At 46.2% G+C, this 6,000-nt stretch overlaps 1 protein-coding gene across 3 annotated transcripts in view; it reads right to left on the minus strand.

The window, feature by feature from the left end:
- Positions 1-2,780, minus strand: part of LOC124718912 (F-box/LRR-repeat protein 7-like) — a 64,831-nt gene extending 62,051 nt beyond the window's left edge. For all 3 annotated transcript variants that reach the window (XR_007005938.1, XM_047244567.1, XM_047244566.1), the window contains exon 1: positions 2,532-2,780. The gene's annotated coding sequence lies outside the window, so the exon portion shown is untranslated. The remainder of the gene's footprint in view (positions 1-2,531) is intronic.
- Between the last annotated feature and the right edge of the window lie 3,220 nt (positions 2,781-6,000).

Genomic DNA, 6,000 nt, shown 5'->3' on the forward strand with positions numbered 1-6,000 from the left:
ATCATGGATGTAGGTATCAATATGGAACACACAATGTTTAATAGGCCTAATAAGATTGTCATGACATTCATTGGTTCTGCCAACTCACATCCTAACCATCACTTTACAATCTAACCTAGGCTTCAGGCTACATCACTGATCAGTCTGTGACCACAAACTCCATTTAACAAGCAAACTATCAGCTTTCCACCTAATCTATCCCTCTGCTACACTACAATTCCATTTATTACTGCTACTTCGACAGGATTGTTCCCTCTGATGGATCAGCACCATCACCAGACATGTATAGATCTAGTAAACTAAAAGCTCTAAGCCATCACCCACAAGAAATGAATAACATTTGGTATGGCAGAGAGCTTATGCAAAGTCTATAAGGCAGGAGAAGCTGTGAGGGCAGATCATGGGTCATGCTCACATAACTCAGTCTGTAGAAGACTTGCCCTTGAAAGGCAACAGTTCAAGTCCTGGTCTGGCACACTGTTTTAATCTAAAGAAGTTTCAATTTCAGTGAACAACATAATAGTATTACAAACAAAACATAAGACCAACATTTTCAACTGAAAAATACAATCAAAAATATCTCAGTTGTCATTTACATAACATAAGGCATTGCACTTTAAAGCACAGGCATCAGCAAAATGGCACAAATGCCTACTTCCAGCATATAGAATATAGCAACCATTTCACCACATACACATGCAAATGAAAAAAAAAGGATATGAAAATATTTCACTCCAAGTGTGTGTGTGTTTGAGGTTTACGGGCGCTAAACAGCGGGGTATTTCACTCCAACATTACACGGTAACTAACAGGAAAACAATCGGAAATAGGCAGGTTAAGGTAGGAACAAGCTAAATATATGCCAATACAAAAAGACCACCACCACCCCAAAACAAACGACATCCATCAAATCAAACAAAGAAACTCTCAACATATAACATACCATCTCAAATGCAAAAACCACAGGAATCTAACATTTCACTTGACTTATATAGCTTAAGCGGAGCCCTCGATACCAAAAAATCAACAAATACAGATTCAAAACGCAGTATAGAACAATTCCCCCACCTATACATATCAAAATAAGCCCTCGAGACAAAAACAATACACACATATTCGAAATGTGGGACAGGAAAATTCTCTTCACAAATATAGCTGAAAAGAAGCCCTCGATATCAAAGAACCAACACACACAAATTTGAAACACAGAATCTCAAAATTCCATTCACCTAACTAGCTCAAGTGAAACCCTCGATATCCACAGCCCAAACACAAATCAATAATCTGAGTTCGACAAACTTCACACAACCTATGCCAAATGCATAAACCACAGACATCAATAAATTATAACAAACCACTGGAAACTAAGCACACACATTCAAATCCACATTACCAAAATGATTACAAAGATGCAAATAAACCCAATACCACACATTACACAAACAATTCTGCACATCAACATCCACCAGAAGAATGTGCCACCAAATACACCATCCACTTCTACAAACACAAACCAACTGAAAAACACCAGTCACATCACACACCACGACACCAGACTAAAGTTTGCAATGGACTGCCCGCATGCAGAAGTTGGCAATGCCTATGCAGGTATGATTGAGAGTGAATGTGTTATTACATTCGACAATAAAAACACCATTACATCATGTGTCAAAGCAGATGGGTGGAATCTAACACTTCCAAAGACCCCCAATCCCTGGGTTCCTCACTGGACCCAATGTTTCTACATTACTCAACATGGAGCTTTAAGTGTAACCAGATGATTCATCCCCTCATCTTATCCCTCATTTTGTATTCACAGGTCAGTTACATGCTGCGCATGGAGTTTACGTACCTATATGTTCAATTTTCAATTTTTTTTTTATTTTATTTTTTTTTTTTTTTTGCCAAGTATGTTGATGTGAATATGTTGTTACAAACATCACGGCAATGGTTTCTTATTTTCATACTCAAAGGCGAAGTAGGAAAAAATTAAGCTTCTTCAGTTTGCTTAGAAATGCACCAGTCATAACAACTATGATCAACTGAAGCTCCTTAGTTACGTTTTGTTGTGACCACTGCAGCTTAGAAGTTTGGTCTCTAAGCAGGAGTGACACAAGATAATAAAAGGGAGGGGAGAAGCACAAATGGAATTGTGTAATATATGTGACACACAAACCATGCATTGCATTATATTTCTGCCCCCCCCCCCTCCCCTTTTGCAGATAAAAACAGTCTTCGCTCTAAAACAGGTGTCTAATAAAGGAAAACTGGGTCTTCATCAGGACTTTTTTTTTTTACAAAACATTTACGGTGACACTACTTCAACAGCAAATTGTATGGTCTTCTGCCCACTGTGAAATTTTTGTCGTATTTGTTTCACAACAAATCTCTTGCAGTTCCATAAACAGGCCTCAAATAGAGTCAATGTCTCTTAATGACGTTACTTCTGAAGCATATTTGTGTAATATTTACCGAGAGTAATTCTTGCGCAGCGAGTAACGGTTAGAATCAGCTGTAACTTAATTACTTACTTGTTAGTATTGTCCGTACTGATGAATGTCAAGAATGGCATGCAGAAACTGACTTGGTCCACACCCACGAGAATCATCTCATTTTTGGATCTATGGAATGAAAATTGAATGTAATCTAATCTGATCACAAACGTAGCTTCCGACACGCCACCTACTACTCCGTAGGAGTTAAGTGTTTGCGTATTATGTATGCGTCACTGTGTCCCGTAGTTTATCAGGCCTTCAGCTGAATCGCAGCTGTCAACTTAGTTCCACGCCGGCCGCCAGAAGCGCTTTGTTTCCGCGAGTAACAAGTGAGTTGCGGTAGTAAAAGTAGTTCCGGGCGCGGCCGCCAGGGCCACCTTCATCGCCAGTCGCGCGCTGGCCGCAGTTGAGAGTAGGTGTGTCAGTGCCGCCGTTCCACTGAGATGAGTTCGTGGATGCGTCCTGGCGCGCTGGTCCCGAAGAACGAGGTGAAGGATCGCCGCTCGGTTGAGCATGCTCCCGAACGTGCATCATCCGAACACCCGCGTGCAACGGCAGGAGACGATGTGAGAGCGACAGTCCGTCCTCTGGCAGAGCTTGCTCCGCCAAAGGCCGCGCCTGTCCCGACCACGGCAGACCGCATCTTCCACGGAGGTTCGTCCGGCGACGACGACGTGCTGGTGCATGACCCAGCACTTGGCACGCTACCAGCTGCAGAGAGGGAGCGTCACGAGACCGCCAGCGTGCTGTCGCGCCTTGGAGGCGAGTGGGACAAAACGTCTGCTGCAGCGCGAAAGGGTGTCCTTAAAAAGACACCCAAGAAGAAGAAGAGAGAACAATCTGTGTCATCTACAGGCCGCAAGAAGAGCGCCATTGCCGACAAAAGCGTGGCAGGGCTCGCATGGACCACCGTTTCGTCTAAGTGAACGGCAACGCCAGCTGCGACCCCTTCCCCATGGCCTATATCGACAGCCAACCGCTTCAACGCGCTGACGGAAGACGAGATGCCAGTGCAGCCACCACCGGAACAGGAGGGGAGTGCTACCGCTTCCCAAGAAGAAGCGTCCAACTCCCGCCCAATAACATCATCGAGTCGGTCGGGGACGAGGTCGCCTCCCATAGCCCTACAAGTGAAGGAGGACTACCGAGGATTCCTGCAGCTCCTCAATGAGTGGACGACCGCGGATTACACAGTGAAGGCCGTAGGAGACGACCTGGTGCGACTGCAAGTCGCAAATTCTGCGGATTACCGGACTGTGACGTCCGAGGCATCAGCAAGGCCGGTATTACACTGTCAAATTTCTTTGTCCAATGTCTTTGTCAAATATCTTTTTCAAAGAAATTTGATGGTGTAATAGGGAACTTTGTCAAATGTCTAGGGCCTCACTGTAGATTTGATCAAAGAAGTCGCTTGTCTTCTGTTCACTGCAATGTGACATGTCACCACATAGAGCGCTAGCATCGCTGCAGCGTTCTGTCATCTGTAGTGTTTTTATAAACATTGCCGGTAAATACAGTTGGTGTGTACTGACAACTACAAAATTAATAGAGATGTGTGAAGCTGGTGAGGCGCTTTACAATGTGATGCACCCTGAATACAAAAACAGATTGTGAAGATTGGAGACCTGACCTCACCTAACCTAACCTAACTCTCTCCTGTAGCATGGAATCGTAGTGTTACAGTGAGCCTGTCTTCTGTAGATATAGCAGTTCTTGAGTGAGTATTGTGCTTTGTGATATGAGGATACACTTCACTGAGCACATACAAATCAAATGGCTCTGAGCACTATGGGACTTAACATCTTAGGTCATCAGTCCCCTAGAACTTAGAACTAGTTAAACCTAACTAACCTAAGAACATCACACACATCCATGCCCAAGGCAGGATTCGAACCTGGGACCGTAGCAGTCGCGCGGTTCCGGACTGCGCGCCTAGAACCGCGAGACCACCGCGGCCGGCGAGCACATACAGAAATGTATATTCATCCATTCTTAAGTAATTGATGTACGACTTGATGTCCTCCACTATAAGCTCACGTGACAAATTTTGTCGAATGCTTTTATCGTGTCATCGTAAAACCCACGGCTTCGCCCAGGTACGTTTCATTTTTTCCCCCGCTTCTCTTCTGCATGTGCACGCAGTGCAATTGTGGTACACGCAACTGCTGCAGTTAATAACAAGTTGTTGTTGTCAGCCATCTTGAACTTTGACGAAAAATATGATGACAGTGTAATAGCCCTTTTTAGCATGACATCGAAGATCTTTGTCAAATATATTTGGCGAATATTTGATCACATCTTTGATCAAATCTTTGACAAAGAAATTTGATATTGTAATACTGGCCTGAGAGCAATCTACTGGGTACTCACATGCCTCACATCTGGAAAAACTGCTGAAGATTGTATTCAAGGGCTTCTTCAAGGCGGCGGGCCCTGAATTCCTGAGGAAGGCACTGTCTGATGCGAAATTTGGCGTGCGCAATGTGACGCGCATCAAATCACATGTTACGCACAGAGAGACGCCATTGTTGCTGGTCATCACCACCGATACGCCTGAGAACCGGCAACTCTTCCGATTGAAATGGGTGACCAACACGAAAGTAACAGTGGAAGCACTGAAGCAGACGAAAGGGGTGGTGCAATGCTTCCGCTGCCAAAGGACGGGGCACATGGCTCGGCACTGCTCCTTTCTGGATGAAAGCGTAAAACGCGTCAAAAACCATGCCAGCGTGCTCTGGCCATACTTGAAGAAGCACACTCCAAAGTGCACAAACGTGCCGAGCTATCGAGGCTGCAAAGTCGTGAGAGCAGCAGTAGCTTGCCAACGCGGCAAGCCGCCGCCCGAGCAGTCGGCCGGCCGCTCCCTTTGCCGTCCCCACCCAGGCGAAGATGCAGGCCAACACAGAGATGACACCGGCCTACGGGAACAACGCTATGGCCAGCCAACCGATGCAACCAGGAGACACATCTGCACCACCAAACGTGTCCGAGAGGACACTCCACATGACCAGCGTGCCGATCTGCCAAGAGGGAAGGCACGCCGAGCAGACGAAGACAAATCTGCGGTAAGCGGAAGGAGTGGCAACGCTTGGACTGCTTCCTCCATCCCCGTTGCAGCCAGCCGCTGCGCAGGACCCGCTGCGAACAACAGCGACCTGGCCGCAGTCATTGCTTCACTCCCTGCGGTGCTCAATCAGGTGTCACACCTGTCAGAGTTCCTGAGGCCCTGTGGACAACCTTGGCCGGCTGCACCTACATTGCATCTGGAAGTTACCCGTTCTGATCTGGTTCTGTTAAGGGCGATAAACACGCCCTGGCGTCACGCAGTGTAAAGGCCTACATTGCGTCCGAGCCAATTCGGCAACGGCGCGCAACTGTCGCACGTGGGACAGAAGAGGTTACACTGAGCGTCAACCCAGTGAACTGACACATTTGTGGGTTTCCTTGCTGGACTCAAGTTACACGCTGTAGGTCAGCAGTAGTAGCTATTGAGACGCTATCATGA

This window comes from Schistocerca piceifrons, chromosome 10 (genome assembly GCF_021461385.2).
Source record: "Schistocerca piceifrons isolate TAMUIC-IGC-003096 chromosome 10, iqSchPice1.1, whole genome shotgun sequence".
NCBI lineage: Eukaryota > Metazoa > Arthropoda > Insecta > Orthoptera > Acrididae > Schistocerca > Schistocerca piceifrons.